The sequence below is a fragment of the Myotis myotis genome, unplaced genomic scaffold (assembly GCF_014108235.1).
Source record: "Myotis myotis isolate mMyoMyo1 unplaced genomic scaffold, mMyoMyo1.p scaffold_m19_p_3, whole genome shotgun sequence".
NCBI classification, from domain to species: domain Eukaryota; kingdom Metazoa; phylum Chordata; class Mammalia; order Chiroptera; family Vespertilionidae; genus Myotis; species Myotis myotis.
In genome coordinates this window covers 182,813,563-182,839,846 of record NW_023416335.1, presented here as the reverse complement: position 1 = coordinate 182,839,846, position 26,284 = coordinate 182,813,563, and the positions used below count along the sequence as shown (strand labels likewise).

Genomic DNA, 26,284 nt, shown 5'->3' with positions numbered 1-26,284 from the left:
TACTTTTCTAGTATTATTTTCCCCAAAGTTGATTTTTCTATCATTTATTTTGCCTTTGTATAAATATAATTTCATATTTTGTTGTTCAGAAAACATTTTATACTAATAATAGCTCTAACTTTGATGATCAAATTTATGTTCTTATACATGTATTTATAAGAGTTAATCTATATTCTCACCGGACAACTCAAGATTGTGAGAATTTTCTATTGGTGATGATGTTTGTTGCTTTAATTGCAACCAAGTTAATCTGTAGAATTTAACAATTACATTGCTATCCATCTTAAGAGTTTATAACTCTGGTATAGAATAAGAAAACAGCATAAAACATTTGTACCTGTGTGTTCTGCTTAGAGTTTTATTGGTAATAAAAAAAAAAAAAAAAGACATGCTGACTTTTGTGCTTGGGAACAGAATCTGTTTCTAACCTTTGCTATGAACAGGAAGTGGGAGAGGTGAAACGAGGCCTGGTTTTGTGGCTGGGCCAGAGCACTCTGTGTTCCTAAGAGTGGCATTCAGGTTTCATGTCTGTCTAGCTTCTTGCTCCTTGGAATAGCTGGCCTTTGAAGTCCTAAAAACATAGATTGGTAATGAGCAACATAAAGTCAAGAGTGGGCAAATATTTGGAAAAATCCAAGCTCTGAGACTAGCCAGTCTTAGGATAACTTGGCCTAGATGGTGTAATAACTGCATTTTCTTTTCCCACCTAAATTATGAAGTTTTGCTAATATGATAGTATAAATTTCCTAAATAACAATAATGGCAAAGTCTCAACTTGCTTTTACTTGCCTTTTTTTTTTTTTTTTTTTTGCTATTGCTATATTTATTTTTAAATTTTAGGGTAGCATTAACTTGCTGTCTAGTGCCTCTTTGGTAATTAGAAGTGCTTTCAGAAGAAAGAATTTTAATTTAACTTTTAGATTATATATGGAGCAAATACCTTTGAATAAAAATAAATTTTATTCTATTTTTATGTTATTGCTGAGGGCATCCATTATAACAAATGTAAAGTTCTGTTTTAGAAAATATGATTCTGTCAGAAAAAAATTCCACATGATTTAATACAGACTTATTTCCAACAAAGTCATGTACTAAAAATTATATGGAATGACCTAACAATGGCTCCATCTAGCCTTAGTTGAACACTAGAGAATAACCCATTTACCATTGCTATATGGTCTCCTTCTCCCTATAAGAAAATAAAAGCAGGCAAATTTTGCTAAATGGTCTCTAAGTGAAGACATATATGAATATTTTTATACATTTAGGAATATGTGAATTCTAAAAGGCATTTGGAGTTACTAGCATATCAATTTCTTGCCTTGGAGACAATTCTTAAAATTGTAAAGGTTATGCAGTTAAAATTGCTATAGACTTTTGAAATTTGATTTAATATTCTGGTGTTTTTACCTTTTAAAAATTTATTGTCTTTCATAGTGTGATTGTCAGAATATAGACATACACCTTATACTTTTTGATAACTTAATGTGCAATACTGATACTTTTACCTAATTTGTTGTAATAGTTATGTAACAGTAATAATGTCAAATTTCAATTGCATGATAATTACATTTGGAATTCTACAAATCACTGGAATGTGTAGCCAGTGAAGGCTGGGTTGATTTTAGTTATGCTGGTTTTATACCATACCAAATTATAATGCCATTCTCTATATTCAGATCTCTGCAAGAACTGTGGCCTTTCATTTTTCAAAATGTATTTATACATGTTTATCACATTTTTAGTAAGTGATACATACTCTCAAAATATACAAAGGCAATGTATACACATTTAACATAAAGCCTTGTAAATCTTTGTATTTGCTGGGGTTCTTGTTCCGGCATTACGAAGGGTTCAGCAATCTGGAGAAGGGGCTGTGTGTAACAATAAGTAGTCCAGAGACTAAGCATAATTTTGAAAGGCATTTGGGGGTCAGAGGAGCCTGGCTTAAGAAACTAAGATCTCCTCATCTCAGGACCCCATGCTTTTTATTAACACAAATTGTCCTGAGGCAAGGTGGAGATACACACTTCAAAGGGTAAGGTTTCCCTATACACAAGCATTGTCAGAATGGGGGAATTTGCCTATGGCTGTTCAGGTGTTTGGCCAGTAGGAGGCAATAATATGTAGATTAAGATGCCCTGAGCTGTCTGGCAGCAAGCAATCCATCCCTTTTCAGGTTTGGGGAAATAAACGCCTTTAGCCACTCCAGATTCAGCCCTGCTGTCATGCTGGAATTGGCTTCCAGCATGTATTGTCATAGATCTGAATGTTATAAAGAATAATGGCAATTTCTTTGTTAAGAACTCAGTTTTTCCCCATTATCTCCCTCTCTCCCTCTCACAGACACATTGTACACACTCATATATATGCAGTCACACACTCATATCTGCCTTGGTTGCCTTCTTCCTTGAGATAATCCTGAAATGTCTCATAGTGCACGTACAGCTGAGATTCAAGGGATCCTTTTAAGTGCACACTTTTCATAGGGCCTTGAACTTGTTTTTCTGTGGCATAGGGAAACAGCTTCGTGCACCTGGACAAACAAAGGTGTTCCTTCAAAAACAGACTTTCAGAATCATTAATTCTGGTTTAGAAATAATTATAAAGGTTAAGTAGACTCTCATGCATGAGGTTTTAGCCCTGGTGAGTGGCTGATCTGTGTTTTGCTCTGTCACTTATGTTTTGTATCTCCTGAAAGTTTGATTCCCTTTGTAACGAGGGCCCAACAACAGCTCTAATTCCTCTTGAGGCCTCCTGGTGGTTTGCAGGGCCCTCTGGCTGCAATAATAAGTACTTCTGCCGGAACTCACTTTCCCAGGTAAGGCTAGTGGTGGTAAAGGTAGGGGTAGAAGATGGGGTTTTCATTCACTTGGGCGCTAAAGATGTGGAAAGATTAGTAGTACATGTAACTGAGTGAGAACTAGGGTGTGAGTGCAGTTCTTGTGTTTAGTGTCAGGGTGAAGACGTAGCAGCATCTCCCAGGGAGGTTGAAGTTGGTGAGAGATGATGCAAACTACAAGCAGAAAGTATTGGGGGTTTTTGGATGTTTTCAAGCTGCTGCTGCTGCTGCTACTGCGGCTAAGGGACCCATTGCAGAAGGATGGTGTGTGAAAAATGTGAAAGGAGACTCGGTACTGTTATCACCCCAGATACATGGGAAGATGGTGCAAGGGATACATACCACAGAAAGTGGTGGAAGAAAGCTGAATGAAAAATAAAGCTTTGATCTCAAAGAAAGCAAGATTCGATCCATATGAAAAGAAGAAATCTCCACTTGCAGAATTTGTAAAAAATCTGTGCACCAGCCCGGTTCTAATTACTGCCAGGGCTGTGCTTACAAAACCGGCATCTTTGCAATGTGTGGAAGAAAGATTTTGGATTCCAAAAACTACAAGCTAACATCTGTCTAGATTAGATATATTGGTGAAGTTTCTTGCTTTCTCTGTGATTTTGCTTTCTGCTGTACATTTTCACGGCATATCATAGATGTTCAAGTTAACAAAATAATATGTTTTAAGACAAGTTTAAACCAGAGAAGTTGATTCATTCTTTGCTCTCTAAAAGTTCTGAATATCAACAATATAATTAGTCTGCCTTACAAGCATCTTATTGAACTAGAGGCAAATTTAACAACAGCTATATATTTCCGAGAGGAAAGGAGAGGGAGGGGAGATAGAAACATCAGTGATGAGAGAGAATCATTGATCAGCTGCCTCTTGCATGCCCCCTAACTGGGGATCAAGCCCACAACCTGGGCATGTGCCCTGACCTGGAATCTAGCTGTGACTTTCTGGTTCATAGGTTGATACTCAACCACTAAGCCACACTGGCTGGGCTGTATATACTTTTTATTTAACATTATTCATATAATTCTTATTATCCTCTCCCTCTAGTTTCCATATATATATATATATATATATATATGTATATATATATATATATATATGTATATATATAAAACAAACGTGAAAAGGGGATTGTTGATATTTGCTCAGAACTTGGCATCCAGACTTATAATTTTCCCCTCATGCCCTTGTTGGTCGCCTAGTTCTTAGAATCAGCAGTCCCTTAATTAATTGCAGCTTCACAGGGTATTTAGGTGAGACCATTATTGCTGAATGGTTTCTTAGAAATTAGCCCATACTCAAATCACACATAAATTGTATTTATGATTAAAAGAATTGTTCTTGAAACCATAGTGCTAATGCCTTTTATATCAGAATAAGAACACAAGAGACACCCCATATATACCCAAATGAATATGCTGGATTTCAGGTAAGTATATATTACACATATGACCTTGAATTCACACTATTATGAAAGCCAGGAGAACAGTGTTCATTATGATGATATGTAATGGAAATGAGTCACCACTCCTTGGGAAAGCTCTTTGAAGCAAAAATGAAACTTCTTTAATTTTCCCTCCCCCCAAAGCAAACATTTTGATTCCTAAATATATGTTCAGAGGTTCAGGACTTAGCTTTGGAAACTTGCAGCCTGCTAGGAGAGACCAAAAAAAGTATTCTCTATTGCCCAGTACAGTGTGTATAAATACTTGTCACTATGAAATTTGGAGATAGATAATATGATGGTATACATAGTATAGATAATTGTACTTTTATTTTAAAATTATTATGGGAAATAAACTGTCAATTGCTTAATTAAAAAATTTTGATTTTTGCATTTTTTTTTGAATTGAGAAAATAGGTATTACCAAAGTAAAACTTCTTTTTACCAAAGTACATAATTTTTTTTTTTGCTAGAAATTCTTAACACTATTGTAGTAATCATATTATTTCTTGCTGTATTATTGAATGCCTATGAGAAAAAGGTGGTCAGTTCTTAGTTGTCAGGATGGGTAATGGTGGCAATGAGAAAGAAAAAAAGTGGTAGTTAATAGAGACATGAGCTGCCACAAAGCATCTTGTCCCTTTTGTATTGGGGGGTGGGGGGGTGGATAATTGACAACAGTAGACCTCTCACTTTCTGTCTCTTTTTCTCCCCCCATGCCCTTTTACTTACTCTTACCATTTCAGTAGGAAACTACTTCAATAAATATAAATAGATATAGAGGAGTATATATGATGGCAACTTTCTAAGCTACGAATTTGAACATATGTTTATGAGTTTATTTTATTAGAAAATTCTAATAAATTCACAGATGAATTAACAGTGCAGTGCTCCTATTCATACAAAACAAAAATTGTTTGGGAGGTGGTGTGGAATAATGTTCCCAGCTGTCTTATGAATGATTTACATTGAAACTGCCACATGTGCATGTCAGAATAACTATTTATTGGAAAATCATAAAAGTAAGCAAAGTTCTCATCACTGAAATTCACTGTAGAGTAAACCAAAGAGCCAATGATAAGCTTTGATGAATAGTAAGAATTATTGTAATTTTATTTTTATTTTTATTTTTTAATATATTTTATTGATTTTTTTACAGAGAGGAAGGGAGAGAGATAGAGAGTTAGAAACATCGATGAGAGAGAAACATCGATCAGCTGCCTCCTGCACATCTCCTACTGGGGATGTGCCCACAACCCAGGTACATGCCCTTGACCGGAATCGAACCTGGTACCCTTCAGTCCGCAGGCCGACGCTCTATCCACTGAGCCAAACCGGTTTCGGCAGAATTATAGTAATTTTAAAAAACAATATCAGCAAAAGCACAGCCATCTCGAGACAGTGGACAGTGGTGTAATGACAGTAGAATTCCTTCCTGAATTCTGTCCATCTGGGCAGTCATGTCCTGTTCTCTCTCTCTCTCTCTCTCTGGGCATCACAGCAACCAAGCTTCAGAGCCAAATGAGGAAGTTCTAGTGATGAGATGCTTCTAGTTTTATTGGTATGTAACCCTTAGCCTGAGGCTAAAACGACAGTCTATGGAGTCTTGTCTCATTTGGAAGAAACTGACAAAAAAACATGTTTAAGATAATCTTGGATTAGCAGGAACATATATGAGTTGCCAAAAATATCAAGTGTCTGAATTGGTTGGGGTAACCAGTAATGTCTGCTGTTTTTCAGAATGATTTTTTCTTTAATTCCCAAACATGTTGCCGATATACATGAAAATAATGAAATTCTTTCCACTGGAAGATGGATGCTAAAGAAGTTGAGTGATTTTTCCCCCATCAGTTAGTGTTTCAGATACCCTGCCTGCTTTAGTTCTCACCGTGCTTTTCTTCTATATTTAAGAGAATATTTCACTCTTTGAAATGAAGTTTCATTACTATTTAATTAAAAGTTTGCTCTTTCTTGCCCTAGGAACTTTGTGATTGATAAATATGAATTTACATATATGCATATTTGTATGAATAAATATGTTTATAAAGTATACATTTAAATAGAGCTAGCACTCAGGGTGGGCCAGGCATTATTTGAATCACTTTACAGGTATTAAACTTTATAATCCTTTCATCAGTGATCTTCATATTTTGGGTTCAAAAATATGAAGTTATCCTCAGAATGTCTATGACTTTTTTTCTGTGATGCTTATAATAGTTCTATTTATGTATTTATCTATCTGTTATCTACTTAGTGGAACTAAGACAAACATAGAAGTATGATGATGATGATACATTATTTTGTTTGTTTCCCAAGTGGCTGGCACAGTGCCTATTTTACCAAGCATGTATTTCAGGGTCAAGAGGCAGCATAATCTAATAGCTACGAGCCCAAAACTTGCTCCAGATCCCCTGGTTTTGAATCCTGGCAATGCTTCTTACTGGCTGTGCTATTTGGGGCAAGCTACTTAAATTGTCTTCATTTCAGTTTCTTCATTTGTTAATTGTTTATAAAAACAATATCTACGTCACAGAGATGTTATCCAGATAAGATGACCTTATATTATTTAAAGCACTCAGAATAGTTACCAGCATATTTTAAATATAACATAAGCAATACTACACATAAATATATATTTGAATATTAAAGACTTTCCCAAAGACAAACTACTTAATTCTCTTTATGAAACTTTTTGCAATGACAGTGCCAACTAGAAGAGACTGTGTTACAAAATAAGAGTGGAGGATCCCAGATATGTATCCCTCTCTCAGGCAGCTACATATCTGAATTCTCTGCCTGTTGCTCAAGTAAGTGGTGGCTGGCTCCAAGTGAAAACGGAAGATGAAAACTTTCAGTTTTTAAAAAACATCTGGAGGTTTTACTTGACTACAAATTTAATATAAGCCAATTGAATGATGCACCTGCTTAAAAGAAAAAGGAAAAAAAACCACCACAAAACTAAAAACCTCTTTAAGACTTCCTAAGGCAGTATAAATAGAAATAGAGTGTCCACATCATGGGAAGTCATATCTTTGACGTACTTAACACTGACCAGATCACAGTTAGAATATTGTGTTCTGTCCAAGACACCATAATTTTAGGAAAGACATTGACAAACTGTGGTGCTAGAAGTCTGGAAATGGTGTAGGAAACAGGAAGTGGGACCGTGTGGCCTGGAGAAGATTAAAGGGGGGCAAAAGCACCTGTCTCCAATTAGTTACAAGGTTGCCTTTAAGAAGAGTGGTCACACTTGTATGTTGCTCGAGAAAGCAAAAGTAGAATCAATATAATGACAGTGACATGCAGCTTTTAACTCCATATGATGGGGGAGACTTTATATCAATTAGTCTAATAATGGCAGTAGTTTGTTGTTCTCCTTAATAATGGGACTGATGCCGGGCCTCGCTGTTAGACTTTCTGTATGTAGCTGAAGATTAGATTCAATTACTCTCATTCACTAAAATCAAATTTATGTATTTATATACTCACTGGGCTTGGCTGGTGAAGATCCCTGGAAAATTCATTAAGGTCCTAAGGCTGCTATGGTTAAGATTAGATTTGGGAGGCTATTGTCTACTTCCTATCATGAAAGGAGTCAAAAGTCTATACCATTGATTCACTTTTACTCAGACTGGCTTCCAAGTCTTATTTAAGGGTGGGAATAAGGAGCCCTGGGTGGTATGGTGATTTCCAAAATTTCACAAATTCTTCTAACATAGGCTTAGTAAGTTATTAAGAATTTTTTATGTAAACAAATACCCTATATCAGTGATGGCAAACCTATGACACGTGTGTCAGAGGTGACACACGATCTCATTTTTTGGGTTGATTTTTCTTTGTTAAATGGCATTTAAATATATAACATAAATATCAAAAATATAAGTCTTTGTTTTACTATGCAAATATCAAAAAATTTCTATATGTGACACGGCACCAGAGTTAAGTTAGGGTTTTTCAAAATGCTGACACGCCGAGCTCAAAAGGTTCGCCATCACTGCCCTCTATCATAAAAGGCTAATATGCAAATTGTCCCCACTGGTGGGAGTTCAACCTACCGGGAGTTAGATGTGCACTGACCACCAGGTGGTGATGGACTGTCTAGTTCAGGTCCTCCACATTGAACTTTTGCTTTCTGTTGTAATCTGTTAAATTATGAAGAAACACCACGAATCAAACTCTCCTGTTTGGATGTTTATTATTTCAATTTCGGTACATATTTTATGTTTAATATGGGTGAGATTAAAGAGGGATGTAATTAATATGTATATTAATTGCAATCTGTAAATTTTGGAGGTTTTAGTTTTTTATTTAGTTTTTTGATGTTCAGAGGACCAGGCATGTGCAATAGTAGTGAGGTTATTGTGCATCCAAGGGTTTAGGCTGCAAATTGTTTTCTCTGTTCCTGTACTTCAAAAGTATTTGAATGAATTCCATCAAAAGGGGTTTTATTACTGGGATATTTTCTTTAAAAAACTTATATTAATATAATAGTATCAATAAAAATAAAGATTATTAGGGAAATATTATAACTGGGATTTTGTGGAATCTGTTAACTCTAAATAGCATTGATGTTATGAACCTTTCCATTTCCTACCCTCTTATAATTCTGCCACGTGAATTTTAGTTGATATGAATTAGCATGTCATTAAGTAATGGTTTTGAGTATAGTTAAGGTTTATTGCTTAATATTGCCTTTGATGAATATAGATCAAAAAAATAGCAGACATAGTTTGACTTATGATTTCTTTCTTTTTTTATTCAAATGGTTACTTTTTAACATTGTTTTATCTTTCTTTTGACTCTTGTCTAAAACTGTCCTTTGGTAGAGTACTACAACTTATAGCCCTTTTAAAAAAATGATTCAAAATTTTAGAGACTAGAGCTATGGGCCTTCTGAGGTAAAGAATATTTTGAATGGAAGACTGTTTAGTTATACATATTGTATTGTTCACATTTGTGTCTTAGAAGCACTTTCTCAACCCAAGAACAATTTTTAGTCAACTAACCCTGTAGGCGCAGTGGTTCTCAACCTTCTGGCCCTTTAAATACAGTTCCTCATGTTGTGACCCAACCATAGAATTATTTTCGTTGCTACTTCATAACTGTAATGTTGCTACTGTTATGAATCATAATGTCAATATCTGATATGCAGGATGGCCTTAGGCGACCCCTGTGAAAGGGTTGTTTGACTGCCAAAGGGGTCGTGACCCACAGGTTGAGAACCTCTGCGTAGGGTGAGAAGACTATCCTAACTAATGCAATGGGTTCACTTCAAATGCAAAGATAGGGATTACTGAATGAACACTTTACTGAGCACCAATACATCCAAAACACTTTGGGAGAGAGGGGCTATACAAGAGAAAGTGAATATATTTAGATTTGACCATTGGAAAGAGTGTATTTACTTTTTATAGTTGTTATTGTTGATTTTTTTCTATGTCCATTATTTCAGTTTCTCATTTTGTTTCAAATACAGAAGAATCAAATCCATTCCATATATCCTAGACTGATTCTTTATGTTTTTCTGGCTCCTACCAATCACCCAAATGCCAACATCTACTGCATATTTTGCCGTATAGTTGTAAGCTTGAACTACAAAATGCCCCCAACTGTTTTAAAATTTATTTGGGTGCATTTTCAAAATAACCTTCTTTTGAGCTCTCAGTCTTATGTGAACTGTAGTTAAACTCTGTTTTCCATGACTTGTAGCATATGGTATTTAACTGTTTGCTGGTGTTGCTTTCTCAAGAAAACATATTTTTGAATGGCACTTAATAAGAAGAACTCCTCTCAGGTGCTCTGTCCTTACACATATTAAATATATTTAAAAATGAAATATATATTTAGCTTAGGCATTGTTTCATTGTCTTTCAAAGCTCATTATAATATTTGAAGCCAAAATAACCTTTCTGGAATTTTATCCTGAGATGTTTGCCCCTAACAGAAGAGAATCAAATCACTTGACATCACAGAAACTGGTATTGACCCTGCTCTTTAAAAGACCATCTATTGCATGTGGTTTGAAAATATATTCAAACATAGATCTCAGATTGGAATTTTATGACCTCATAGAATCTGAATTGCTTTCCATAAATTGTGGCCTTAGTGTCATTTTTTATTTTTCTAAATAACCCACTGAATTCTCCCATTTTTTACCTCGTCCAAAGCAAAGGCCTCTCGCATTTTTTATTTCTGTTAGCCCTGCAACAAAAAAGTCATACATGTCCTCATTGTAGCTTCTGGGAGTGCAGTTGTGTGAAGTGTTGGGCATGCTATCAAAATCATAAAGACAGCTGCAAACATCTCAAGGGTGATTATAGATGTCATTTGTAAATCAGAGATGTCCGTCACAGAGGAACTTGGAGATTTGCCCCGAATCGTACAGATAGTGGCCAGGAGTGCTCATGGCCCAGCTTTCCTGGTCCTGTGGCCTAGTGCTTTTCTCAGGCAGTCAGGTGATTAGACCCAGTGTGCACTAATAAAATAAGTGGCAAACTTTGATCTTTTAAGCCATAAAAAGTCTATAAAACAAAAACTTCAAAACTTAGAGAAGGAAGTATCATTATTAGTAGTATCTATGACTCCAATTTAGTGACTAACATTGTTCAAGGGTAATGTTTGTGTTTGTGCTTACGTGACGAGTGGCAAAAATGTAAGTGTGGCTAGAGTGTGGGTTTGTATTTGGGCTTTAGATTGAGACAACTGAATTTTGGCTCTATAAGTTACTAGAATTGTGACCTTGGGCAGACCATTTAACCTTCAAAGCCCTGGATTCTTTGTTTATAAAATGTAAACCGATTATCATGTCCATGTTGTGATGTTTTGGTGAGAATCAGAGATAGTGTATGTAAAGCACTTAGCATAGTGTATAGTGCAGGATTAAATATAAATATAACACAACTTCTCTTGAGAAAGTAAAAGGAAGCAATTATTTAAATCATCTCAATATTTTAAGCTGTTTGTTAAAGTTCTGCTAAAATAATGAGATAATTTTTAAAAATAAATTTTTATTGATTTTAGAGAGAGAGAAACATAGAAACATCAATGATCATTGATATGCTGCTTCTGCATGCCCCTCCTGGGGATTGAGCCTGAAACCTGGGCATGTGTCCTCACCTGGAATTGAACCAGTGACCTCTTGGTTCATGGGTCGACGCTCAATCACTGAACCACACTGGCTGAGCTCATGAGATAATTTTGCATACCCATATGTGGTAATCAGAACTCCATAGATAATTTATTAGTCCTCAAGTTATTTGCTTTTAAGTGAGGCAACTTTCACCTTCAAGAAAATCAAAGAAACAGAAAAGTAAAATTATTACAATTTCTGGAGAAGTGATAGTGTGATTTATTTTGAAATAATATAATTCCTTGGCTATTACCAAGAATCTGTGTGGGCTTTTTTTTAATGGAAAAGTTTATGTACTGTTTAGGACGATGACCTTTTGCTTAAACGCCAGTAAAAGGTAGAGACTGATTGCTTTGGAAGATGATGCGAGCATTTCGTCTCTAACACCAGGTCTGATTTCAACGCTTGGAAAGGAGAACTTGGTTAAATCATTTCAAATATGGAAACTTAAAAATGGCATTAGTTTAAAATTTTGTTTTCTAAATATTTAAGCATTTCACACAGGAGAACTACTTACCAATATAGGAGGAAATTCATAGTCATTCCTGTATGTCAGGATTTCAACTACTAATGCCACCCATTACCACTACTAATGTCACTCTGGCTTTCTCCTGTGCACGCTTACGTAACCTATCTCAGGCACTTGGTGGCATCATCTCGCATAGTTTGAGAAGCATCCAAAGCTGCCAGGAAACTGTCAGCATCCAGGTGCTCTGAATCCTAGTGAGCGATTTACAGCACTGCTTTCCTAAGAAGAGGTGCCCCATAGTCTTCCCAGGCAGAAACGCACCTGTGTTTTAGTTGACGGGATTGCAAAAATACAGTGAGAGGATTTTTGGACCCCTCATCATCCTGATTTGGGGGAAATGGTTGAAGTAAACCCTACGCTGATATAATTTGGTTATTCTACTTCCTTGGGTAAAAGTTCTGAAGGACTGCTTTAAAAGCTATGAAGTAGAAGAGGGAGATCTTGCTGAAAAATCAGTGGATGTTATTCATACCAATGATTAGGTGATGCAAAGAATAAAATTGGAAACTTTTATGACTAAAATTTAAATATGATACTGAGAAGATTCTTTTATGGTTTGTGTCTTTTGCTGTCTCTCCTAATACATCAGAGTTCACATGCACAGAAACCTCTGTGAAGACAAATGCACTAAGTAAAGCTTTGAATGAACAAATGAACACTTCACCTTGTTCTCTGCTCAGCCAAGGAGGTACCTTTCCTAAGGAGGAAGAAGCCCTCATGTTTCCCAGTAGAGCAAATTCACACACTGCATCCTTTAGGAAGACTTTTTTTTTAATCCAGGAAGTTTTTGCTAATATTAATAATTTGATATAATCCCCCTGGCCTTGATAAACACCATGCCTTAAATGAGCTTCTTTGGGTTTTTATTTTATTTTACTAGAGGCCCAGTACACAAAATTTGTGCACTCGGGGGAGTGGGGGTGCTTCAGCCCGGCCTGTGCCCTCTTGCAGTCTGGGACCCCTTGGGGGATGACCACCTGCTGGCTTAGGTCTGCTCCCCAGGGGATTGGGCCTAAGCTGGCAATCAGACATCCCTCTGGCAGCCCGGCAGCCCTCGGGGGATGTCCACTTGCCAGCGGGGAGCAGACCTAAGCTGCAGTCAGACATCCTTAGCGCTGCTGAAGAGGCAGGAGAGGCTCCCACCACCACCGCTGTACTGGCAGCCATCAATCAGCCTGGCTTGTGGTTGAGCAGAGCTCCCCTTGTGGGAGCGCACTGACCACCAGAAGGCTGCTCCTGCACTGAGAGTCTGCCCACTGGTGGTCAGTGTGTGTCATAGTGACCAGTCATTCCCAGTCTTTCTGCTGTTAGGGTCAGTTTGCATATTACCTTTTTACTATATAGGATAGAGGCCTGGTGCACGGGTGGGGGCTGGCTGGTTTGCCCTGAAGGGTGTCCTGGATCAGGGTGGGGGTCCCCACTGGGGTGCCTGGCCAGTCTGGGTGAGGGGCTGAGGGCCATTTTCAGGCTGGCCAGTAACTGAAGCTCCCAGCCTCTCCTTTTTTTCTTTTATTCTGGGATTTATTTACCTTCTATAATTGAAACTTTGTTGCCATCCTGCTCGCTCCAGCTCTGAGGCCACGGCCTGCTGAAAGAAGGTATCTGGGGTTTACTTAGCTTCTATAATTGAAACTTTGTTGCTTTTGGAGCTGTTGCTTTCGGAACTCATTGGCTTCCTCCATCACTGAAGCAAGCAAGCCTCCTGCTCGCTTCACCTGTGTGGCTGCTGGCCGCCATCTTGGTTGGCGGTTAATTTGCATATCTCCCTGATTAGCCAATGGGAAGCATAGTGAAGGTACGGTCAATTACCCTTTTTGTCTTTTATTAGATAGGATTGTTTAAAGTATTATACATAGTAGTACATATGTCTCCTTTTTTCCCCATTGACCTTCCCTCAGCCTCCCCTCCCCCAAGTGTCTTGTGTCCATTGGGTTATGCTTATATGCCTGCATACAATTCCTTTGGTTGATCTCTTACCCTCCCCCCGCAACACACTCCCCAGCCTTCCCTCTGTACTTTGACAGTCTATACAGAGCTTCTATGTTTTAATAAAGTTTTATTTTGTCTGAAGGAAAATTGCATATTTTATTTTGGAGATAAATTACTCAATTTTTAAATTCTTTCTTTGAGGGTAAGGGTGCATTACTTTACGGCATGGGAGCAAAAGGAAAGCACTTTACTGGAGAGGAAGATCTTCAAAACCATGGAAGTGAGCAAAATTGAAATGGGTCACTGCATAGAAATTTAGCATTTATTCTAAAATATGGTGCTTTGACATCAGTAGTTCCCTGTTAGGTATATAAGCATTGGATGCTGCCTGAGTCCCTTCCACCATTCCCTACTTTTAATGTATATATACACTGTTTCATTGAACTTGAAAGAAAATGTTGTAATGAAGATAGCATATGTATGTCCTCTTTCTACTGTGGCTCTGTGGAGAGGGATACATTTAGTGGGGAAACTACCTCAAATCCAGGATTGCTGCTGGCTTACTCCTCAGCTCAGGGAAATCACTCTTTCTGTGCTGCAGTTACTGCCATATACTGGATTATTTGGGTTCACTGGAAGATTTTTTTAACATCTCTATTCTATCTTTTAGTTTTCAGAGAGTAGTAACATCTCCCTTAGATTGTTTCATTTGGAAGGAAACATTATCATTACCACCCTAATATAAAAATGTGAATATTTGTTTGCCATTCTATAATTCTATCTAAAACAGGTAGACTGATTTTTTGTTTTGAAAATAAAGGATATTGAATGAAATGAGGCTAAAGAGAGATTCTCTGTGTAGCTAAGTCTGGCTCTAAATATCTATATAAAAGGTTAATATGCAAAGTGTCCCCATGGGAGTTCAACCTGGAGACCGGGAGTTCTATTGTTCATTATGATGTGCACTGACCACCAGTGGGTGGTGCAGAACGAAGGAAGGCCCCAGTTGGCAGCCGGCAGCCAGGGAAGGAAGGCCCTGGCTGGCAGCCAGAAGGCCCCCATTGGCCCTGATGGCCAACCAGGCCTAGGGACCCTACCCATGCACGAATTTCATGCACCGGGCCTCTAGTATAATATAAGGTACTAGGCATATATAAGCAATAATGAATGAATCCCCCCAAAATAAGTTTTATCATAACTTCTGAAAACAGTTTTTCCATTACGGTTTAGAAGATGATTTTTTGTTGTTCACTAAAATCTTGTTCTGCTGTGTGTGTGTGTGTGTGTGTGTGTGTGTGTGTGTGTGTGTGTGTCGGGGGATTTCCCTTGATCATTTGAGAGGATGAGGATGCTCTAACATAATGGAGGATATGAAAAACTTTTACTATCTCCATGATCTTAAAATAATTTACTTAGCTCTTCTGAAACTACTTCTTTTTGTCTAAAATGGGAGCATTTGAGTAGCTATGAGGATTAATTTAAATCAGATGGGTTAAGTGTTAGGCCACTGTCTTTCAGATAGTGTGGCTGGTAAGGGTATAACAAAACACCACTGCTCTTTAGACATACATGTAGCTATAATATCTTTACATTTTTCATGGTATTAGTTTATATTTCAGGTGTTTTAAATATAGTTGAAGAGCATAAAACAAACTAATAAAATCATGAAATCAAAGATATCCTATGTGCTTTATATTTTCAGTTGTATATAAACCTTTTGAAAGAAAATATGGTCATTTTATACATTAGTTTAATAATACATCATGCAACTGCTGTAACATTCATGAGTTTCTGAAAGTTAAAGTAAAAGTTTAAGATAAATGAGATTGAGTGGACTGGTGATCTGACTTCAAGTATTAATCTGTAAGCACTTTTAAAATGTGCAATCATTTAGAGTATGAATTTTCCCCTTCATAAATCTTTTACAAAAAGCAGTGATAATGTGCCAATGCAGATGAAACATTCAAACTAGAAAATGTTATTTATAGATGAATAAGCTAAGACCTAAGGTGATTAGATGAACAAGCTAAAACCAAAGTCACATAGATGTGCATCTATCCAATTTCTCAGTTCACCAGACACTAAGGTACTCTTTTCTGTGACAAAAAGTGAAGAATTTACTCTTCCAACTTTCATCAAAGTCTCACTGTTTCTGGGAATATAGAAAATGCTGGGAAATTTCTTAAAGAAGAAAAGGAAGAACATAAATGATTTTTTTCTCTGCTTACCTTTTCCCCTATCATCATAAAAATTCAGATGGCTAATTCCTTAGTTTATTTAGCCTACTATCTGAGCCACAGTTTTATTTTTTTTTTTTTAAAAAGAACCCGTATTATATTCCAAAAGCAATGTTCAGTTTTGTACCACTCCATTTGCTAGTTAAAATTGTTCTTGGAATTTAGGTGAATGGTTATTAAGTAATGAAAACATATATATTAGTATGCTTTTGTGTACAGGGATAAAAACCTAATTGAAAAGTATATACATGATAAAAACAGAAGTATTTTGTCCCACAAATGGAAGTCTAGAAGGTCTCAGGCTTGACTTCATCAAAGGGTTCTGGCTCCATTGTCCCTGGAAATCTTTTGATTTTGTCTTCTTCTGTGGATAACAAGATAGCTGATGTGCTTCTGGGCCTCATGTCAAAGTGTAGAAATGATGAGATGAAGAACGAGGCAGGACTATCCTAGCAGCCCCCAGGAATAAGTATTTGTAAGAACAGCAAAAATTAAAGTTGAAATACGCAGACTGTAATTTGTGAGGTTGAGAAAAGTATGTGCTACTGGGAAGATATTTCTGAGTCTACATAGATGAAATAGATGTCTTCTTTGTCACAATGTTGCCTTCAGATTCATTATTTATAGACCTCTGTTTACAGTCGTTGCAGATACTGAAATTTTCACAGGTTGTGGGCATCGGGCATGCGAAGGTGAAGTGCTGGATGCTCACAATGCTGTATGGTTGTCTGCCTCCACTCTCACCAATTTTGACATCAGAATTGCTTGCACAAATATTGGGTGAGCAGTTTTGTTTTGTTTTCCACTCTGAGCTCAGTTCTCATTTAACTTGAATTTGGATGGTTCTCCTTAGACTTGGTGTTTCTGATGGCTCCCACGTTGTTAAAAATCGTGTGTAACCTTGATAGTCTTTTAAAAGATCACTAACATGCTTAATCTTAGTTGATTCCTTAAATCAAGACATGAATACTGAAGTGACCGTTTCCATTTTCTGCATGTCAGCTGACTTTGTTTCTCTCACTACAGCCTTGAGTATCTGTAAGCCATTTTTCCTCATGAGTACAGCATGTGCCCCAAATGTTTGGACCAGGAGGGAGCATGCATTTGTGATGTAAACTTACAATTTGTTTCCAGTGACATTCCCTAGAGGCTTTGAATATGTGTGGTGTATTGTACCTCTGTAGAGACTTACCAAGTAACCTCTTGTCACATCTTTCTTCATGTCAGGATAGAGCCAGAGAAGGTATTTAGAATCCATTGTCTTTAGAGGATACTTACTACTTTTTAGTAACTCGTAGACCTGGTGAGGAGCTTGAGAGGATAGGTTCAATGGATGCACTTGACAGCAAAAGCAGACAATCCCTGTCCTCAGAGGGAGGCAGACACAGTTAAAGCAAGCACATGTTCAAGAAAGGGAGGTACATGGTGCTGTGAAGAACCTATGCTTGACTTTTTTTATGCAATGCAGGTTGAACCAAGATCTGAAGGAAAATCAGAAACTATTCCCACAATATTGTGAACAGTAGGGTTGAAATACATGCATGCCAATGACAGTCCTTCTCTGTTTGACTCTTTAGGGTACTGAAGTAGGGTGGAATTTATTGCATTGGGCTTTTATATTTCAGATACTAAAGAGTAATTTTTAGTCATTTGGTGAAGAAGAGAGCATCTTTGGTTTTCTCAAGGATTCATGATTTTAAAACAAATTTTAATTCATAATTGATGTGAAAAATAACCCACTTAGAAGAAATGAGGGTATCACTTTTAAGCAGGGTTTGATATTTATTATATTGAATAGTGGTATAAGATGCCCATGCTTGATTTGATTTAAAAAGCATTTAGGGAGCACTGTCTACATACCAGGCATTTTTCTGGGAGCTGGGGTGGAGCAGAAAACCAAGCAGAAGTGGCCCAGGGCTCTTGGACTCAGACTCCAGACAGCCAGGCGGTGCTTCTCGTGTCACACTCTGTCATAGGGAATCCCAGTTGCCTGCCTTGTTGCTGTGGAGCCACCATGAGATTCTTGATTGTGGAGCATTTTCACTTAATTCCTAACACTGATGATCTGTAATGAGCATTTGTATTCAGATTGATCAAAAATATCTCTGTGTTGTTGAATCATCTTGAGAATCCTAAATCTTCTACTCAGCTATGTGTCATCCAAAAGAATTTAGGCTTCTCTTCCAGATTAAAAAGAAATTCATTTGGGATACAGCATGTTCTGAAATAGTGAACCCTAAGCAACCCCATATGACATTGATATTGTTTATTTGTTTGTTATATAACCAAGGGAGCAATAGTGTAACAAACTTCAGAGAAAATTGGGTGATTGGAGAAGGTGGGTGATTGTGAAAGGCACCATTATAGTAGGTAGACCCTAGACTTGGTTGGGGAGGGGGACATGTCACAAATTTTGAGTGCGATTCCTGAATCTGACACCTGGTTATGAGATGCCATGAATAAGATGCTAAACTTGATTAATCGGTTTTCTCTTTTTCTGAAATAGTAATTATATTTGAGGACCACATGACAAACGTATAGATGCTTTTATATTCTAGTGTAGGTAAAAAGCTAGAAATGGTCAGGTTATAGACTCCCCAAGGTGGTGTCTAACCACTCTTGGTACATACAATACAATGCTGGATCTGGACAAACAAGTTAAATAAGAGAAACTGGAATTTTTCTTCCGTGTGTGTGTGTGTGTGTGTGTGTGTGTGTGTGTGTGTGTGTGTGTGTGTATTTCTGGTATTGAGCATGATAATAATGATTCTTGGAGCATAGGAATGTTTGTGGTGACACGAAAGTTAGATTCCGTAGATTAAGGTAGAATAGGTAGATAGAGCCTTGCCTCTCAAAGGAAGATTCTTGGGGCAGCAATACCTGGGAGCTGCTAGAAATGCAGAATTCAGGCCTCACACTAGATTACTGAATTAAAATCTGCATTTTAGCAAATCCCCAGGTGATTACAGTACACGCACATTTTCTGAAGCCCTGGGGCTGACATTTTCAAATCTACCCTGATCATTCCAAAGACGTCAGGATGTTGCAGGAACACTGACAGCCAGCAGCTGCTGAATGTTTTAGCACCACCTGGGGGAATGAGGGGCACAGGAGGGTTATACTAAAAAAATATGCTGCTTTCTGTTCCCAAGGAACCATTTTAGGGTGAAAGGTTCATATTCCATTATCAGTCCCATGAGCCCACCAGTGTTCAAAAATGTTTTTTTCCCAAGACTTTTATGGCGCTAAAGTCAGACTTTTCATATTGGAATAACAGACCAAAAATGATTGACAGTTATAGTGTCTGGGATTGAGGGAAATATTTAGTCAGAGGAACTGGGAATTTATCAAGAGATATATATGATTTCATCTCTGGGATTCTGGTTCTGGTCACCTTTGCTCTCTGAGGACAGTAAGGGCTGCTCTACTCTGCCTGTTCTGAGTTCCATGAGGCACATATTCTCAGGTGCTCAGGGTATTCAGTCAAAAAGATCTTATTGTACAGGGGAAAGGGAGTCAGTTGAGACCAAGAGTGGCTTAAATTCTCCATGAAGATCACATGCATATTTGAAAACAAGAACTACTTTTTCAGATTCTGTATCTACTCAAACCTTTTCTATGTGATTGCAAAGCAACTCTCCTCCAGCCTCACCAAGGTTTAGCTTTCCTTTGCAGGATAGATGAAATAATTTTTAATTTTTCCTTCTCTGTAATTCTAGGAGTTGTGACGTTACTCCTTTTTCTCCTCTGTTCCCTGCTTCTTCCCCATGCCTGCCATGGGTTCTGGGTAAAATTTAAGGTATTTTTGGAGCTAAATGCTGTGTGATCCCTTTGAGTATGGACTCTACAAACAAAAATTGATAGTGTTGTGTGAGTAATGTGTCCATACTGCGTGCTTGCAATATTTTAGGTGATGGCCTACAGAGAAAGCGGACACTTGTACTCACACAGTGTACATTTTATCATGTTGAACTTCCTTTTGACCATGGCTCAAAAGTTGGAAATAAGCTGAATTGAAGGTTAGCTCTATGTTGTTGATTTACTCCCCCCCGCCCATCCCCCCGCGGATTAGCTAGTCAACTTTTTATGTACAAAAAAAAATGTTTTCCCCAGTAATACCACCAATCAAATCAAGTACTCTATGATAATAAAATGGTAACATGCTAATTAGACTAGACGTCTTCTGGACATCATTCTGGATGTCCTTCCTGACAAAGCCAGGGCCGGAGGGAAGCCAGCCTGGATCCGGGATGCTGGAGGAAAGTCGATGCCAGCAGCTGGGGGAAGGAAGGCCTACTCTTGCAAGAATTTTCAAGTTCATTATAATTACCTTCCTGAGCAGGCTCATACAAGGATATTGCTAACATTGAAACTTTTCTTGACTTCCTATAGCGGATTCCAGCTAGTAATGAAGGCTTCCTATTCTTGGATGTAGAGAATGTCTCTGGGAAGAATTAGGTTCATTTTCATCGTTCATCAAGTTCCGCTTAGTCCTCTTTTAAGGAAGCTCCTAACTATTCACAGGTGTCCAGCCTCCTAAACTTCCAATTTATCTTCAGCACAACCAGCTTTTGAGTAAAGCTTTACCACATAATATTTTCTCTCTTAAAGAAGCCTGCCGTATATAATGTTAAGGCGGAGTTGTCATGACTGCTATGTGTGTCTTAAGCCAAATACATTTCTCAGCATTCCAAGGTTATGTGAATACACAGAAATAATTATTCTCAGATGTTGACGGTGCACTTAGCACGTTAGTGATATAAGAAGATGTGGCTCAAAAGTCATTCATTTAAAAAAATGCAAAATATAGAGTGGAAAAAATATGGTGTGCATTGAGACACATACTATACTGTAAAGATGTTGGAGTAATTTAGCTTCAGAAGATATGGATGCTCTGAGATAGCGTGCTTCCTGCAACACAGCCACAGGCCATCGATGTGCCTTGCTTCCCGCGCAGTAACTGCTTTTAATCACTGAGCCAGACCCCTGATTCTTGGATTCTCTTGTTGCCTAGTATGTTCTGTCTTTATGTCAGCTTGAGAATTACAAAAATTGAAAACTTCACTTAGTTTCAGGATGCAATTTTTCTAAAATGCCTATAAAATGAAAATAAGACTTTAAAAGTCTCATCCATCTCAGGTAATTTTGGAAGGAAAGGGTTGAAAGCAGTAAGATTTAATTGTTGAGAGAGACCAAGACAAAATTGGAAAAATCCTCATTTATTTTTATCCTAACATTCATACATGACATCTCATATGAATTTCATCTATTTTTATCAGTTTATCTTCTAGTCAATAGAAAAAGGAGAAACATGAAGTTTTATTATACCCACAGTATTGATTCTTTACATTTGTGAAAACAAAAATTATTTCTATCATCACTTAATCATTCAATTTTTACAGTAATATTCGAAGAAAATCTAATAAAAATGTATTAGTTAACATTAGTAGTGAAGAATGAAAAGTTAAAGTGATGCATTCTGTGTATGATACTGCTTGGTATTTATGTTTTAGGATTTCATTTTTAAGTTTTTCCCTCCAAAAGATTTTAATTCCATAGTAATTTATATATAATGAAAAAGAAATTGGAAGGGTAGCTCCATTATCCTACAGGCTGCTCTCGACTGACTAAAAAAAATTCATGGAGTAGAGATTAAAGGTCAAAGTCTATTTCAAAAAAGTTACAGTCACGTGGTTAAGCAAGAACTATTCCTAAGGCCCTTTGAATTTTATTTGATCACTTAGTCAAAGAGACCTGGACTGGGACCTAAGTTTTTCAGGCTACAATGATCAGACTACTGGAAGGGTTGCTTTTCAAGAGCAAATCTATCTCTTAATAAGTCCCCTCACTTACACAACTTCTTGCATGCATTCTTTTCACTACAGCCAAGACAAAGGGCATCAGGAAATGCTAGGTTTACTTGTTGGTGGAATCTGAGTGAAAAACAAAGTGTTTTCCAATGGCCATGTATTTACAAGGATATCTGTCTGCCTGGGGACATCTTTATGGTTATGGGAGTGAAGAATTCTATCTGACCAGTTGTGGAAAATTAGGGTTTTTGCCCTCTTTCTGCTGCTGGACATAGGAGCTAGGCAGCTAGGCTTTGCCTTTTTTTTTTTTTTTTTTTTTTACCAAAGATTATAAATTTTCTTTTAGGATTTCTCATCACCATGCCATGGGATTTGAGAAAAGTCATTTGACCTACCTAATCTTTATATTATTTATAGATAAAAGGAAGAGAAAATGTCCAGTTTTGTGAAATAGGTGTTTCTGAACCTTATGAATAAAAATATTACATACTAGGTGCCCAGTGCATGAAATTTGTGTACTCATGGGAGTCCTTCAGCCTGGCTTATGCCCTCTCACAGTCCGGGAGCCCTCAGGGGATGTCTGACTGACGGCTTAGGCCTGTTCCCCATGGGGAGAGGGCCTAAGCCATTAGTCAGACATCCTTAGTGCTGCCGCGGAGGCGGGAGAGGCTTCTGCCACCACCACTGCACTCACCAGCTGTGAGCCTGACTTCTGGCTGAGCAGTTCTCCCCCAGTGGGAGCGCACTGACCACCAGGGGGCAGCTCCTACATTGAGCGTCTGCCCTCTGGTGGTCAGTGCGCATCATAGCGACTGGTCGTTCTGGCATTAGGTCGATTTGCATATTAGCCTTTTATTATATAGGATTATATATTTTATCAGGTTATATGTTAGAATTGGATCTAATGTCAAATTATTCAACAATGAAGATCAGTATATTCAAGGCATTTCAAGGAAGTACTATTGGAAATATACATGGATAGATAAGAAGTAACACTGACTAAGGAAAATATAGTACAGTTGAGAAGAATGAGCTTTATTTTTATTTTTTATCCCATAGATAATTTATAACCAAGTGCTGTGAAACAGTTAGAAAATACCTTATATTTCAGAATTGGAAGATATTACTTCCTGAGTGGTGGGGAGCATTCAGAAAAGTCTTTGTGGAGTATATGGCATTTGAGCTGGATCCTGAAGGGTGAGTGGAATTTGAGCAGGTGGAGACTAGGGAAAGATCAATCAAAGGCAACATCCTTAGTTGAGGAAGAATGAAAAAAATGTAGTATGAGAAGATAATGGCTTACTTATGCTATGGGTCATAGAATGCATAGATTAACTAGTTAACCCTTAATAAGAGCCAGATACTTTTCTAAAATAAGCATTTTGCTACCATTGTAATTAGGTAGTTATTAATAAGTAGTGGCTTAGTGCATGAAATTTGTGCACATTAAAAGGGAATTAATTAGAGGAAATATTTTAATATTGTTAGTTGCCCTTTCTCTATAATAGAAGTGTCAGAGATAAAAGAAAATTAGTAAAATGTATATGAAAATCTCTCTCCTGTCAGAGTCTGGGGTGAGCCGCGGGACCCAGAGTCAAGTCCTCGCCCACCTGCATGTGCATCGAAATCGTGCGAGACCCAGATCTGGTCAGCCCCACCCCCGTCAAGCCCTGCAGGGTGGGGGGCACAGCCTCAGGTCTCCCATCAAGCCCTGCCAGGCAGGGGGCACAGCCTCAGGTCCCCTGTCAAGGCCTGCCAGGTGGGGGGTTCAGCCTCAGGTACCCTGGCCCCGGCGCAAGGGTGTGACAACCATTTGCATATTAGCTCTTTATTATATAGGATAAGAAAGGAGCAAAAGGAAAGCCATCTTCCCTGCAAAACACCGGGGGAGGGATCCAATGAAGGGAAGATAGATGCATGCCCAGAAAAGTTAGGGTGACTAGAGAAGGTGCTCACTGCCACTCATAGGGAACAGAAGTCATGGGACAGAATGAGTGTGGTCACTGCAAGGGTGCTAACAGTTTGAATATATAACCCTCTAAACAAAAAGTTCTCTCTCTTTTGCTCCCGGGGCCCTTGGGACTCTTGTTTCGGGGTGTGCTCTCTTGTTCCCTGGCATTCTCCATGTGGACCCCACACACAATGGACTGATGGACTGTAGCTAGCTTGGCGCTGCATTGGACCCTGCTGCAACAGGGAGTGAAAATCCTGGATACTGGCTCTGATTTTAGCTCTCTTGAAACCCCAGCTACACTTCTTCTATGATTGGACTCAGGAAAATGAGACTTTGGAAACCCAGGGATGTAATTCCATGGAAATATCCTGCATCCTCCTGTGTGAGTCACAAAATTTTTTTTTTCTCGGGATATCACAAGGACCCCATCCCCACTAGCAACAAGGGGAGACAAGGCACATTTTCCTCCAGTAACAACTTCACATTTATTATCTTATTTAAATCTTCATTTTAGATCAACAAATAGAATGTATGGATAAAGAACCAGGGCATCAATACAAGTATCTGTCAGAAGTTGAACTTGTAGCAAGAGATTGGAGCCTTGACACTAGCCTCTCTATCTTGATGTTGGAGGACCTCTGATCCTATAGAGAATGGTGTACATTTCATTCCATAAGCTGTGGTCACTCATGGGATGTTTTGGAGCAGGATGAGTAGTGTGTTCCTCCCAATTACTCTTTTTGTTTCATGTCACCCTCCTATTCCCACTCATTCCTTTCTTCAACCTGCCTTCAAACTACAGAGAGAAACCTTTCAGGACTATAGATCTGATTGTATAGTGTAGCTACTTACAACCTTGCAAAGTTAAGGGTCTACAGCACATATCCTCCTCCTTCCCATGGTGTACAGGCCCTTCCAAGCTCTATAGCTTCTTTTGGAACTATTTTCCATTCTCTTAAATCCCCTTTGTCTTCTCATTCTTCTACCTTCCCTAGATTACTGTGTCCATCTTGAGGACTCTTTCGAACCCCTGGATCCCCATTCCCTTTCACCTTTCTTATTTATTGTTAGTTATTGAACCACTTGTTGACCCTTTTGTTCTATCAACGTAGAAACATCCAAACCTGTAGAGAATTTTTTAAGAGTTCATTTGAGCCCAAACTGATGACAATTTCCCAGAAGCAAGATCTCAAATGCTCTGGAGAATAATAGTTTTGCAGTTTCTTCTACACCTTTGAAATTAAGAAGAGAACATAAGGGAAATTACATGAAGTGGGAGAAAGCAAGGTGGGGATTGGATTATAGGATAGTTAAGATTATGTGCTCTCTTGAGGGTGGTTATGCCTTTGAGGGGTATTACTTCTGGCAGTTCAAAGATGTGTTAACCTTGATTCACAAGGACAATGGACAGGGCAGGTGGAGACTAGGGCTGGCTTAAAAACCTCTCACTAAAGAAGTTACAGGCCTGGGGTGTGAATACCCACAAGGACCTGCTCAGGAATTCATTATTTATCACCATACCCCTTTTCACCCATAGTTCACATAAAATTTCAAAATTTATTTCCAGACATGCAAATGGAATTTAACTGTTGACACATTCCATACTAAAATGGCTTTAAAAATTCTTTTCTTTTATTCAAATTTTCAGTGTGAGCCTTACAAACACAACCAGGTATGTGTAGTAATCAGGATAGGCTAAGTTAGGCTGCAATAACAACAACCACACAAAAATATTAATGGCTTATTACAAAGAGGATTTTCCTTTTATTTCCCATGTGGCTTGGAAGGAAGACTGGGCATATCACAGTTACTTCTGAAGGAAGCTCCATTTGACACATGCTTCCCCAGTCACCTGAGCAGGGGAAGAGAACATGGTAAATCACACACTGGCTCTGAGCACCTTCTACCCAGTGGGTGATGCATGACACTTGTGTGAATACATTTCATTGACCTCATTTGGCCTCACTCCACAGGAGGCAGGGGAGTACAGTCCTCCCATGTGGAGGACAAATGGAAATATTTAGTCAACAGCACTGCTGGATGTTAAATATGAGAAATCGTGGGTCAATTCTTTTGAAATGTATGTTCATTAGCAGTTTGTAAAACTGTAGTCAAATCTAGAAGTTTGGAAATCTTATAAAAATCCTTAAAATATGATTGTGTCTTTTGAAATCAGCATGTCAGCTTAAAACACTGAATTTAAAACATATGCTTAAACCTAACTCAGTAAATGTAAGCACTTAGTGGCTGGGGAACAAAAGCATGGATTAAAACCATCTTGTCCATTGATCGTGCCATAGAAAACGGCAGTGTCACAGGAAATAGGTTGTTATCCTTGGATTACATATCACTAGTGGCCCAGTGCACGAAACTTATGCACTCGTGGGGAGAGGGGTCCCTCAG

General features: G+C 38.1%; 1 protein-coding gene and 1 pseudogene across 1 annotated transcript in view; both read left to right on the top strand.

Moving 5' to 3' along the window:
• The window catches only part of PDE3A (phosphodiesterase 3A), a 249,572-nt gene that overhangs the window by 45,868 nt on the left and 177,420 nt on the right, over positions 1–26,284 (top strand). The window lies entirely within an intron of this gene.
• On the top strand, positions 2,204–3,634 carry LOC118650149 (annotated as a pseudogene).